Source organism: Dermochelys coriacea, chromosome 11 (genome assembly GCF_009764565.3).
Source record: "Dermochelys coriacea isolate rDerCor1 chromosome 11, rDerCor1.pri.v4, whole genome shotgun sequence".
Lineage (NCBI taxonomy): Eukaryota > Metazoa > Chordata > Testudines > Dermochelyidae > Dermochelys > Dermochelys coriacea.
The window spans coordinates 47,333,810-47,348,666 of record NC_050078.2 but is presented as its reverse complement, the minus strand read 5'-3'; the positions used below and the strand labels follow the sequence as shown (position 1 = coordinate 47,348,666).

Genomic DNA, 14,857 nt, shown 5'->3' with positions numbered 1-14,857 from the left:
TGCATCACCACTGCTGCTTTGTCATACAGAGAGCTCCCAGTTAGTGAGGTTCTGGATCAGTATCTCCTTCCTGTTTATAAAACTGACCTTGATTCCCTTGGGATGCACTGCACAGTCAGTTTCACTCACAAAGTCAGAGTTATTGCACAGTGGTAAGAATAAGAAAAGCTGAGATGGCAGGAACCCTTTTAGAATAGCATTCTAGTCTGCACTCAGTCTCTTTTCCTCTTTCTCTGACTTATCACTTAGTGTTTTGCAGTTCATTAGTTGTTGTTACATGTCTTTTCGTTCTCTGATTCTCCTGCTAAATACCACAGAGTAAAGAATCAGAGAGAGAGAGAAAGAATATGCACCGCAAATGGAGCCCCAGCTGTTTTGGATGTATCTGAGAAACCATGTTATACGCACACCTTCCCCAGTCCCACCCTGTGGTCACATCACTAGCGAAACTCAGCTGCTTCCTGTGGTGACATCTTCGTTTAACAGCATTGAACTTGTTTATTCTTTGTTTAAATGAAGAGGGGAAATTTTCTATTTGAGCTGGGAGGTGGAGCACCATCAGAAGTTGCTAGACCCAAATCTACACATTTTATATGTCAAATTATAGCTGTGCCGAAGCCTATAAGGCTAAGCTGTGGATCTGGACCAGAATTTCCTGCAAGCTGCAGGTGGGAAGTTGGATCCAGAGGTCTGGTTTGACCCATTATAGATAGAGGGGCCATCCAGATTAGAGCTTCACCCAAATTCAGGGACTTGGATCCAGGGTTCTGATTTGGGCCATCTCTACATGGAAAAATTAGAAGTTGTTTTTTTTCCTTCTTTAATGGAACTGTCTTACTCATTTGAGATTCTGGCATGGTAGTCTGCAATGTCAGGAAGGTTTGCATCCAGATGTATACAGAATATAGGGCATTTATAATCTCTGAATGGATAATGAATGTTCTGCTGCCTCTGTGATTCTTTTCAAAGAAAAATGGGGGAAACACAACATAGCTCTGAGTGCAGCACTCAAGGGGTTAACAAACATTGGTGCCTCTGTTTCCAGAGATTCATCATTCAACAATAAAAATGTGCTGGAAGCTAAGATTTTTTTAAAAAGATATTAAGTGCAACGTGTACAGTGTGGTCATCTCTCTGCCCTGTGGCTGCCTGATTGACAGCTCATCATCTATTTAGTGGTGCTAGCACTTTAAGCCCTGATGTGGCATTTGTGACTGAGTTACAGTACTTGTAGAACTACAGTAGTATTCAGCATCTCTAGCACATCTGTACATTTGGTATTTGGCTAGATAAAACCAGAAACAGCAAAAACATTTTTGCTCCCTGTCAAGTTTGAATTCTGATATCCAGAAGAAAACAACCACTTCAACATTACCTATTTTCCAATATTCCTTTATGAAATAGCTTGTTCTGGGTATTTTTAAACACACATTATAGCTTTATCTGTACTCAAGCCAATGCTATTTTTACCATGGGAACCAGATTGAGACCACATGTTATTGCACATAACTGGGTTCCCACAGATGCAACAGAAATGGAAAATTGGGACGAAATCCAGCTTTATATTAATCCCATCCCATTTTGCATCCTACATGTTTCCATTTACAATGAGCCAGAGCTGTTGATGTCATTTTCTGCTTGGTTTCTTCATTATGATGGAAAGGTTCAGGCACAACAGAGAGGTTATCTTATCTGTCATTTTTTATTGTAACATCTGGTAGATTTGGGAGTATTTTGTCTCTCACAGTCAGCAGCACCATGATCTTCAGAAGAAAGTGCAAGAAACCTTGCAGTTATGGGATAACCTGACTGTAAAGAAAATTTCCTACTAACCCCATCAGTTACCAGTTGGCTTATGCCCTGCAGCATGAGGGCTTATATCCCTTCTAGAACTCTTGGGTATTTTTAACCCTCATTAATTATTATTATTATTTATTATTATACCTCTGGATAGTCTTTTTTATCCACATAAATGGCAAATCCTGAATCCTGTAAAGCTCTTGTCCTCCCTAGTCTCCTGTAACAGTGAGTTCCACAGATTTGTGCATTGTATGAGAAAATTTCTCAAACTTTTGCAGGGTAAAAATGTTTGTAAAATGTCACACACATTCATTTTCACTGTAGACAGCTTTATCCAGTTTCATATGTAACAAATCTCTATCTTTATTTTTTACAGTACATTGTGTCAGTCATGGCAAGTTACAATATCTGGATGAAGCATTATCCATTCAGAGCTGCCTTAGCTAGAAAATCACCAGTAAAATTTATGAAAGCTTCTTGAACCTGATTGTTTCACTGCTGTGATCATAAAATCTGAGTTTAATCCATTAATTATAGTGTGTGTGATGATACTGCTTGCAAGACATGTGTCTTGAATTTAGAGCACCTAAACCTTTAAGAACTGTCTTTATCCAAGTAAAATGGTGGCTGCTTTTCTATGTGTTTAAAGAACCAGTAATAGCCAAAGAGAACTTTATACAGTAGTATCTCAGAGTTACGAACACCTCAGGAATGGAGGTTGTTCATAACTCTGAAATGGTTGTAACTCTGAGCAAAACATTATGGTTGTTTTTTCAAAAGTTTACAACTTAACACTGACCAAACATAGCTTTGAAACTTTACTATGCAGGACAAAATTGCGATTTTTAACCCATCTTAATTTAAATGAAACAAGCACAAAAACAGTTTCCTTACCTTGTCAAATCTTTTTTTTTAAACATTCCCTTTTTTTTTAAATCGTTTTCCTTTAACACAGTACTGGACAGTATTTACCTGATTGCATCCGACTAGTACCAAATGAGATGTGTGGTTGGCTGTTCAGTTTGTGACTAGTGTACATAACTCTGAGGTTCTCCTGTATTGTCTTAGTTGATAGACTTGTTCTGGTAACAAAGTTTTCAGCCATAATTTTTTAATTTATTTTAATTTACCTTTTTAGACTTATTATAAATTGCATGGGGGGGAAGTGTGTCACAGTCTGACCAAAGAAGTTTAAAACCCTTAGGATTTTTGGTTAACCATGTTTTATTAATCATTATGAGCCTTAATTCAGATGCTCCAGATGTTAGTGCTAAAGTTAGAAAGCTGGCTAGCATCTGTGCTACATCTCTGATGTAAGAAGGCTCATACATGAGCTGTGTGAATGTCAAAATGTTCATGTTAATGAGCATGCCAAAGGAAGATTTTTTTTGCATGACTTTATACCTCTAAATTTCATTTTATGCAAAATTCCTATGAAATGGTTCGTTTAAATTGAAAACAAAACTGCAGAAACACGATTTTCTGCTTGTTTTAATAGGAACCTACTTTCATTCGAAGGGAGACCCCATATTTACTTGTAACCCCCCATCTGTAATTTTTAATTAGTTTTGTGTTTTTATTATGAATACTTCGCTTAGCTACTGTAGAAAGAGAACTCAAAATAATTGTGAAAATCTATTCTCAGTGAGGTAGGTGCAAATTGGTAACAATGGTGACTTTGGCGTAAATCTGGTAACTCTAGTGTCTGTAGATCTTGTGGTTTGGGAGATTTCTCCAAAATCAGAGGGGACAGTGCATTGCAGGGAAAGTCCACAGTGTGTGAGGTCTGAGTACAGCTGCTGACAAAAGCTCATCAGAAAGAGTGCCAGCTACAAGAGTTCCGCAGTGGTATTTTATTTTTAGTTTGTTTATTCATATTGATTAAATTAAAATACATCATCATTTGTACTTTTTTAGAAAAACACACAAAGATGAATTAATGTGACAAAAGATTTCATGTCCTAGAAGGAAAGTCTCTTTCCTGGATCCACTCACACTCAGTTGAGCCCTCCAGGAAAGGTTCTGGGTGAATACCCTGTGGCATACCCAGAAGGTCTGTAAATTGGCTTCTATTGAATGAAGGAGGCAGTCCCAGAGCCAAAGACTCTTCATTGGGCTTAATGATGGCAAAGTATTCTCTCCAGTTGAAAAAGAGGGGACTGTTCGCTCAAGCACTTCATCTGATTGCTACTGCATCATTTATTTAAAGAGGAGCAGACCAGCTCCTAAAGAACCAGAACTTAAACCTTGTAGAGCTTTATAAGTCAAACCTTAAGCTTTGGAAACCTTTTGGAAGCCTGTACAAATAATGGAGCACAGTTGTAATACACCTCCTGCATAAGGTACCACTTAGCAAGTGAGCACTATGTTCCGCACTAGCTAAAGATTCTGCGTGCTCTTTACATCTACTCATGTACAGAGTCTAGCTCAAGTTGACAAGACATACTGTGAGGTCCACATCTGAAAGGGGAGGCTTGTAACTTTTAAGCACAGATGAAAAGAACACTTGGCAGCTGCTGTTGTCTGGGCAGCCACAGGTACCCAAGGGTTCAACAAGAACTTGAATAAAAAATGGCAGGCGTTCTTCCCATAATGAGGGAGCTGCTCTAATCCTCACCATTTCCTCTCCTGTCAACAAGCATTAACTCTTTCTGATCTGGGCTGATCAATTGTGAGATGGGTAAAGAAGGAAGGACAAAGAAGTGGGAGAGGAAGCCCGACAGTATCATATCACTGAAGTCAGTAGAGCTGACTGAGAAATAGGAAGCACTTTCCACACACAAAAATTCAAAAGAAATTTAAAAGTTGGCTATTTTATCCAAAGTTTTTACAGGAAGGGTCATGTGTGTGTTTGTTGTTTTGTTTTAAAAAAATCAAACAAAACACCACCAACAATTTTTGGTTATTTTCCATTTTCAAAACCAGAAAAAAATGAAAGAAGCAAAACTTTTCATTTAGAAAATAGGCCATTTTTCTTTGCCAAACAATGTTTTGAATTAAAAATGTCAACTTGCTTAAAGACAAGGGGTCAGCCCAGAGAGAGAGAGAGAGTGGGATGACTTTGGGAAGGGAGAGAGGTCAATGATCATACAAGTACGAACGTCAGAGGCTTAATGGGAGGCATGAGAGGTAGTGGAAAATGACTTGAGGAAAAGGAGAAGGCTCTGATTGGTTTGGGAAGATAGAGAAGAAAAGTGAGGTGAGGCAAAAGAGAAAGGAGTTCCCAAAAGGAGCATACAAAAGATTTTGCAATAAGCTTCAGGAAAATCCATAATTTTAGGGCTTAGCCAAGATGAACTTCTAAGCCTGTTGAAGTTTTTCCATTATTGGTCATAAGCCTTCAATGATTTTTCTTTCTTTAGTTTATAAAATGCAGTTGTATAATTATAGGAAAGGGTTGGGATATGTAAAATAAGATTTGTAAATCCCTCTGCTTTTGACAGTGCATTTATATGTAAGACTATAGATTCTTTTAATCTGTAAACAAAGCTGGTTGAATAGGAAACAAGATGTAATGATGGAAAACCCCAGAATTCGGTCAAAGAAGAAATATAAACACATTTAAGACAAGTCTCTTACCATCAGCTAAAACTTCAGGATCAAGTCTCTGCCAAAGCACTCTTTTCCAGGAATATGAAATAGAGATAGCCACAATTTGGCTTTGAATGCTTTTCACCTCATTTTTACAACTGGATTGGATATCCAGACTGATATTGCAGCTCTGTTTCTGTTCAACAGCCTATTTCTAATTAATGACAGATAGAAAGTATTAACATATTAACATAAATCTACCTTTCAAACAGCTTCCCAAACTATTAGCAATTTAAATTTGTTTCTGCTTAATGTGGAAATGCCTTGACTTCATAGTCCACGTTTATTACCTCACTCAGCCAGTTTTTGGATCATCTGTTTCTGTTAGAACTAGTGAGGATCCCAACCAAACTCCCTAGACAGAAATACCATTGAGCCTTGGGGAAGTTCAGATTCAGATCCAAACATTTAGCTTGGAGCCACCTTTCTATCTTAGATACTTAGATGATCTCCATTACTGCCCCTATAAAGTAATTGAGATTTAGGTTGCTAATGCTTAAGTCACTTTTGAAAATAGGACTTAGGTGTCTAAGTCACTTAGGCCTTGCAATCTGAGCAGAGTTTGCCTAAATATCAGGCCCTAACTGACTCAGGAAGTCTGTGGAGGAACAGATACTTGAGCCGAGGTTTCCTACATCCTAAGCTACAGCCTTAGCCTCTATACCATCCTTCCTCTCTTTGTCGACCTGATGAGGATGGGATAAATATTATCTCTCTTAGTGATACTAACCCTAGGGCTCTATAGCTATCTGTGACTTTTTGGAACTCTGGGTGAGTCTGTTAGGCTACATCTAGACTGCAATAAAAGACATGGTCACAATTGTCTCAGGCTAGCTGACTCAGGCTCTGAGACTCAGTGCCATGTGTGTTTTATCACAGGGTAGCTATATTTTAAAGTGTCAAGGATTTGACTGGTGCTTCTGGTCCAAGGTGGAGTAACATAGTTCTGACCATAGGAATGTTCACTCTGCTGTGTGCCACTTGTGAGGTAGGAGATGGAGTGCCTGGCAAACAGGACCATAATCACTGGGATTCCTCCAGTTCCTGCCAACAAATAGGAAGTGTGGGGGTAGAGGCAGAGAGTGGAGAAATAGCCTTTCTCGTCTTTACCACCAGTATTCAAAAGGAGCAGCAGGAGATGGAGAGAAGTATGTGCAGTGGAGTTCAGTAAGACAAGCTAATCACAGCAGGATATCCTGTGCCGGCATTGCAATGCTTTTTTCATAATGCTGATGCAGTAATATACTGAAAGCTCCTCTGTCTCCTCCCTTCCCTCCCGCATTACCCCATGCAAAACTACCAGGCAAGATCTGCCATCAATGCTGAGTAGTTTCTAAAGAGTTTAGAAGCTACTTATTATGTGCATCATGGCAAGTGTGGTAAACCAATGAAACTAATAAATTCACTGAAATAAGTCATTGCTGGTATGAAAGGAACCTCCTCCACAGATGGAACTAAAAACCACTGCAGACCCACCCATTTCAACAATGAGTTGGGTTAATGGCAAGCGGGCAGATGCTCAAAGGCATTTATATGAGGGAGTTAATTTATACCATATTGTATCACTTCATAAGACATTCATAGCATACATTGTCCCAAGGACAGAGTTTTCTTTGAAATCTAGGTGACAAAATAGGGATCTGTCCCCTTGAATATCTTTGCAAAATCAAATGGTAGAAGTAATGCCCTTTGTAGAGGATGATGTGTTTCTTGCCATATAAACTTGAACTGTGCTAAAGAAACTGTGGTAACTGTAGCTTACATAAAGTGCAGCTATATATATGATCCTGGGTGTGGTGGAAAAAAATCAAAGCAATAACGAATAGTCTATATGAAATGTGAAAACACACCAGTTCTCTGGCTGAGAGCTCTATCTGGTTTCCATCTGATGTGGGGAAGAGTTTTAACTAGTGGCAAGGGAAGATAAAGAGGTAAGCAGGTACAGACCAAACAAGCAGATAGACCAACAAGGAGGAGCTAATTTGACCACATAAATGGTCATAAGTCAGAGCTGTGTAAGCATCCAGAAGCATGAATGTTTATCCAATCTACGGTTTCAGAGTAGCAGCCGTGTTAGTCTGTATTCGCAAAAAGAAAAGGAGTACTTGTGGCACCTTAGAGACTAACAAATTTATTAGAGCATAAGCTTTCGTGAGCTACAGCTCACTTCATCGGATGCATTTGGTGGAAAAAACAGAGGAGAGATTTATATACACACACAGAAAACATGAAACAATGGGTTTATCATACACACTGTAAGGAGAGTGATCACTTAAGATAAGCCATCACCAACAGCAGGGGGGGGAAGGAGGAAAACCTTTCATGGTGACAAGCAGGTAGGCTAATTCCAGCAGTTAACAAGAATATCAGAGGAACAGTGGGGGGTGGGGTGGGAGGGAGAAATACCATGGGGAAATAGTTTTACTTTGTGTAATGACTCATCCATTCCCAGTCTCTATTCAAGCCTAAGTTAATTGTATCCAGTTTGCAAATTAATTCCAATTCAGCAGTCTCTCGTTGGAGTCTGTTTTTGAAGCTTTTTTGTTGAAGTATAGCCACTCTTAGGTCTGTGATCGAGTGACCAGAGAGATTGAAGTGTTCTCCAACTGGTTTTTGAATGTTATAATTCTTGACGTCTGATTTGTGTCCATTCATTCTTTTACGTAGAGACTGTCCAGTTTGGCCAATGTACATGGCAGAGGGGCATTGCTGGCACATGATGGCATATATCACATTGGTAGATGCGCAGGTGAACGAGCCTCTGATAGTGTGGCTGATGTGATTAGGCCCTATGATGGTATCCCCTGAATAGATATGTGGACAGAGTTGGCAACGGGCTTTGTTGCAAGGATAGGTTCCTGGGTTAGTGTTTTTGTTGTGTGGTGTGTGGTTGCTGGTGAGTATTTGCTTCAGATTGGGGGGCTGTCTGTAAGCAAGGACTGGTCTGTCTCCCAAGATCTGAGAGAGCGATGGCTCGTCCTTCAGGATAGGTTGTAGATCCTTGATGATGCGTTGGAGAGGTTTTAGTTGGGGGCTGAAGGTGATGGCTAGTGGCGTTCTGTTGTTTTCTTTGTTGGGCCTGTCCTGTAGTAGGTGACTTCTGGGTACTCTTCTGGCTCTGTCAATCTGTTTCTTCACTTCAGCAGGTGGGTATTGTAGTTGTAGGAATGCATGATAGAGATCTTGTAGGTGTTTGTCTCTGTCTGAGGGGTTGGAGCAAATGCGGTTATATCGTAGCGCTTGGCTGTAGACAATGGATCGAGTGGTATGATCTGGATGAAAGCTAGAGGCATGTAGGTAGGAATAGCGGTCAGTAGGTTTCCGATATAGGGTGGTGTTTATGTGACCATCGCTTATTAGCACCGTAGTGTCCAGGAAGTGGATCTCTTGTCTGGACTGGTCCAGGCTGAGGTTGATGGTGGGATGGAAATTGTTGAAATCATGGTGGAATTCCTCAAGAGCTTCTTTTCCATGGGTCCAGATGATGAAGATGTCATCAATGTAGCGCAAGTAGAGTAGGGGCATTAGGGGACGAGAGCTGAGGAAGCGTTGTTCTAAGTCAGCCATAAAAATGTTGGCATACTGTGGGGCCATGCGGGTACCCATCGCAGTGCCGCTGATTTGAAGGTATACATTGTCACCAAATGTGAAATAGTTATGGGTCAGGACAAAGTCACAAAGTTCTGCCACCAGGTTAGCCGTGACAGTATCGGGGATACTGTTCCTGATGGCTTGTAGTCCATCTTTGTGTGGAATGTTGGTGTAGAGGGCTTCTACATCCATAGTGGCTAGGATGGTGTTTTTAGGAAGATCACCAATGGACTGTAGTTTCCTCAGGAAATCGGTGGTGTGTATGATAAACCCATTGTTTCATGTTCTCTGTGTGTGTGTATATAAATCTCTCCTCTGTTTTTTCCACCAAATGCATCCGATGAAGTGAGCTGTAGCTCACGAAAGCTTATGCTCTAATAAATTTGTTAGTCTCTAAGGTGCCACAAGTACTCCTTTTCTTTATCCAATCTACATAATACTTTCCAGTCCCAGCCCCTAAAAATGGACCTTGGTGACCCTTTCTACACCTAACATTTCTCCTTCAGTTAGTCTGCAGCTCACTCTCAGTTGAGAACTATCATTCTAACAGTAGGCTAGGCCCCTTCAGAGGTCTTTTTGGTGTGTCCTTCTCAGGGGTCTCATTTTCCCTTTCTAGTGGACATGATAGCTTCTTCCCTGGATCATGCACTGCACCTCAATTCACTCTTCGCCTGTATTCTGGGGTTCCCCAGTTTTTTTTTAAAAAAAACAACCAAACAAAAATACACCCCAAGCTACTTGATTTAGAAAACTGGCCACAGCTTCTCTGCAGAAATTTTAAAAACAATATTAAAAAAATTTCTTAAGAAAAAAGTAGTAGGTGGACTGGGGCCTTGATCTTGGACTGTGTTAATATGGGATGTTGTGTGTGGCTGTGCAAAGTAAAAAAAAGAAAAGTCAAGGAGCACAGGAACTCGTTCCTGAATGGTACTTTACCACTCCCAAATTCCTCATGTCTATCAAAAGGCAGACAGAGGAGCATGTTTCTTAAGCATTTCATCTGCAGGATGAGGATTATGCTTAACCTCATGTTTCCTCACATTTGCCCATTCTCTGCCCACACCTCATCTTTTTTTATACCCTTCACTCTTGCAAACAAGGGAGCAGGGCTGGAAAAGGTACTTTTGCATAGTACATACATAATGATAAAACTTACTTCACTCACACGTGACCTGTATTGAAAAACATTGTGCCCCTGATACACACCAACTAAGGAACTTCAGGCACTCAAATGTGTTCACTGGCACACTAGACTGTAACAACTTCAGAGCTCTTCCACATCATGAGAATGATCTTCAAATAAACAGGGCCTATTTAACCCTTTATTCAAACTTTCCATTTTCAGCAAAGTAGAGAGGGGAATTTGTATAAAATGTTAGCTGCACAACTATTAAAATCAATAGGAGTCATTTGGCTAAAACCCCATGCATCTCTTTGAAAATTTACCCCTAGCTATTGATTTACACAATAGGCTAGAAGAGTTTTAAAAATACATTGGACCAAATTACCCATTTTAGAACTCCCTAAACATCTGCTTACACAGTAGAGCATAACAGCTCCTTTGGAAGATGGATACTTAAGAAAAAAAAATCTCTTCATGCTGAAATAAAGTACTTTTATTGGTGTAAAAATCTGGAAGCGAAGCTCTATGCTAGGAGGTAGGAAAGGATTAAAAGCTAAGTATATTTTATTGCATTCAAGTATAAATATATTTGAAATGAAAGCACAAGGCAAGAGAAGTGAAAGCCCATATGTTTTCAGTGCTGTCCATGTCAAAACAATGCCATTCTCCAGAAAATAGTAAACTGCTGGTCTTCTTGAATTATTCCACCATCTTTCTGCCACTAGAAACAGGAAAGTATGGTGTATGCCACTCACCATATAGCAGGCAAAAAACAGACTGCCTAGATCAACCATCTTAAATGCAGTACATTATATTATTGGTTGTACCAGTTATTTATGGGAATTTCTGCACTTTATTGGTGCTTTGGGGGGAGGTGGCAAAGGCAGGAATAAGATAAAAGAACTACAGTTACAGAAGCTTAATTTCCTGGAAAATAATTCTCCACAACCTGTGTAAACGTTCTTTCATTAAAACAAATGTTCTTAAAAGATTTTAAAATGTACATTTTTCAACAAAAACCTCACAAGAATAATTGCCTGTCTTTTTCCCACATGATCTTCAACAAACAGCGGCAAATCTATGCTGCCCTGTGGCCTTGCGTTTGACGGGTTTTTTTTTTTTTTAAAGGACTCATCTCACACTCTTTGACTGCACCACAAATGTAAATGCCATATAGACTCAAGAGAGAATATGTTGGGCAGGATTTCTAAACCATATCTATCAGATCTCATGAGTCAAACACACTATTTTTATAACCTTACTATATTTTCAAGCAGTTCCTATTTGGAAGTAGTATGGCATGTTGGTGTTAAAAATGCTGGGCTTGATTCTCCAAGCTCAGCTCATAAGGCAGGGACAGAATGACATCAGGGATCCAGTTGCAGCTCCTTAACACAGAGCCAACCAGCTAGCAGAAGTTAGTGCACATAGTACGTCAGTGGATAGTAGGAACCTTTTAGTGCACAGGGTCCACATGGACAGTTAGTGTGTGGCACACTGGCGCACTATAGATTTACACTCCCATTTGCCATGCATTAAAAGTTCATGTAGACATGGCCTAAGACTTTGGATTTAAATGTCTATGGGATAGCTTTAGTTTTTATACAGACTGAGATTTCAGAAGAAAGGAAGGAAAGCAGTGGTGATAATTCAACAGTGGGCAAGGGGCAAGGCTTCTGAATAAGAAATCAAATGAAGCCAAGTTCAGACCCAATTACAATTTTAAGAAGGCCAGGGAATATCCATCAAATGCCAAAGCTGTTACTCTTCTGTTATGTTTAATATACAGCTGGGAATGAGACAGCTTTCCTGAGACCAGGTGAGTCACCACCTTCTAGAACAGTGGTGGGCAACCTGCGGCCCATAAAGATAACCTGCTGGTGTCCGCTAGACAGTTTGTTTACATTTGCACAGCTTCCCGCAGCTCCCAGTGACTGCAGTTTGCCATTCCCTGCCAATGGGAACTGCGGGCGGCCATGCAAATATAAACAAACTGTCTGGTGGCTCACCAGCAGATTACCCTGATGGGCCGTTTGTGGCCCATGGGCCGCAGGTTGCCCACCACTGTTCTAGAATCATATTCCATTTCAATTCTCACATCATTCTGGAAACAGGATGACTCCAGCTTGATGCACAATCAGTGTTCACGTAGACACCCCCTTAAAAAACTAAATCAAGACTCAATTAACACCTGCTGCTTTTTTAATTTCCTCTGACCCTCCCAACCACATGATGTTTATAGCACATTATTACTACATACATTTCTAAGTCTTGTGACCAGCTGGATCTCCAGGAGGAGATAAGTCCACAGGCCTGGGTCTTAGGGCTTGTCTACACTACAGATTATGGTGTGAATATGCCACGTCCCTCTGTGCTGGTGTGGACAGCACTATGTCAGCGGGAGAACTTCTCCTGCCAACACAGCTGTCGCCTCTCACAGAGGTGGTTTTATTATGCCGACGGGAGAGCTCTCTCCCATTGGCAAACAGCATCTTCACCAGATGCACAACAGTGGTGCAACAGCACCTCTGCAGTTCTTCTAGTGTAGACTAGCCCTTACACTGAACAGCTCTGTCCCAAATCCCTGCAACTACATTTCCCTCCGCCCCACCCTGAGGGACTGTTTACTGAAGTCATCTGTTGCTTCTAACTAACACAGCAGAGTGTATAGATAGGCAAATTGGGAGGTGTGATTGCAGCTCCTATAGGCCTATATCTGAGCTAGTTAGATCAAAGCTAGTTTGAGTAACAATAGCAGTATAGCTATGGCAGCACAGACTAGCCACTTGAGTATGTACCCAGGGTCCTGGATGAAACTGTATTCAGGAGACTAGTCTGTGCCACCACCACTGCTGCTGTGATGACACTGCTGTTATTACTCAAACTAGTTTCGATTTAGCTAGATCAAAGCTAGTTTGGGTTTGCCTACATAGGCTTTAACCGCACCTCTGACTGCAGTGCAGATGTACCCTGAGGTAGCTGGTTCTCTTTGGGACTTTAACATTAAGGGCTGGATTGTTGAATTGGATCTGGTTTGGATCCAATTGGATTGGAACTAGCATCCAATGTACAGTGAGGTACCTTGGCCAGTTTGTCTTACCCAAAAGGCAGCTGCTGTATTCAGAACAAGTTGGTGTTTCTTGGCTGTCCTTCAGAGACTGCCCATGGTAGAGTGAGGTACAATACTGCAGTGTGGTGACAAAGCCAGGTTCATTCGAGGTAGGTCTGAATCCAAGAGGAAAGGTATCTTGGCAACCTAAAGATGGACAAAAGCATTTCTGGATAACATTGCTATTTGAGATTCCAAGAATTTAGGCTGGGATTTTCAAAGGAGTCTAACAGAATTAGATGACCAAAACCCACTGAATTTTAAGGCATATGGGCACCTACTTCGTTTAGATTGAAATCAGTGAGATTTGGGCACTTAACTTCTTATGACTCCTTTGAAAATCACAGCCTAGACGATTGCAGTGATGGACACCCTAGAAATATATAAATGGACTGAAAAGAGAGCAGAGATGAAGCCTGCAAAATAAAACTCTGAGATTGTTCACCTCCTTCACCATAGGAGGAAAGCTGATCTCAGCTGACTCTGAGGTCACTGCTCCCACCAGTTCTTCAGAATGCTCCCCTTTAACCCTCCTCCTTCCCCCACAACCAGCATTTTTTACTGACACATATTTGATCATACTTTCTGACACTTATACAGAGACAGAATGCCTGAATATAGACTAAATTAAATCACATATATATTGGTTAAATTATAGATCATATCAGCCAGTTGTCAACTATATATTTTCACTCTAAGATAGCAAAGGAAAATTTAGAATAGCACAAGAAAAGAGAGGTGCTGCTTGGCTGGTTTAGTAATAGTTGGTTGTACTAACAGAATCATAGCAATGAGGGATAAGAGTGACCTTTTATATCACCTAGTCCATCCTACAGCAAGTACAGAAATGTTCCCTCTAGTATATTTACTAGTGCTCTGTCCTGTCTTCAATGCACTGCAAGTAGTAATTCTCAAGGCTTATAAAAGGATCTGAGAGAATAACACTACCATACATAGCAAAAGGCTTGAGCGTAAGCTGTTGAAAAATTCTATTATCAGGCAAAAGTGCTGAGGGCATGATTATCAGTGGAGAATATACATGTTCACACACCCACAGACTCACTTCAAGTAGAGAGAGCAGCATTATTAACAAAAATAAAAACTATATTCTCTCTCACCTTCTCATCAAATCATAGTTAATATACATGTAGCTCCACATTATATACTATGAGCAAACAACTTCATAGTTACTACTTATACAACTATGTAAGTATAGACTCGTAAGTGAAGATAAGACAACTCCCATCTTTTCATGTACTATGTATAAATATACCTGCTACTGTATTTTCCACTCCATGCATCTAATGAAGTGGGTTCTAGCCCACAAAAGCTTATGCCCAAGTAAATTTGTTAGTCTCTAAGATGCCACAAAGACTCCTTGTTGTTTTTGCTGATACAGATTAACACGGCTACCCCTCTGAAACCTGTCAGACTTCAGAATGTGCCTCACAGTGATATTATTTCCAGAGCTGGACTCCATGCCCACTACAGTCAAGAAGTTTTTCCATTGGCTTTAATGGACATTGAATCAGGCCTTAGTAAGCATCCAGTGCATAGTGAAGGCCAGTTTTTCAAAAGAGCTCAGCATCCAGTAACGTCCATAGTTGTCTCTGGGTGTTGCTGAGTATTTATGAAAAGGTGGC

General features: G+C 40.4%; 1 long non-coding RNA gene across 1 annotated transcript in view; it reads right to left on the bottom strand.

The window, feature by feature from the left end:
- LOC119863611 overlaps positions 1 to 13,381 on the bottom strand; it is an 81,387-nt gene extending 68,006 nt beyond the window's left edge. The window contains exon 1 of the long non-coding RNA XR_005295662.2: positions 13,206 to 13,381. This is a non-coding gene — a long non-coding RNA (uncharacterized LOC119863611). The remainder of the gene's footprint in view (positions 1 to 13,205) is intronic.
- Positions 13,382 to 14,857: the final 1,476 nt, after the last annotated feature.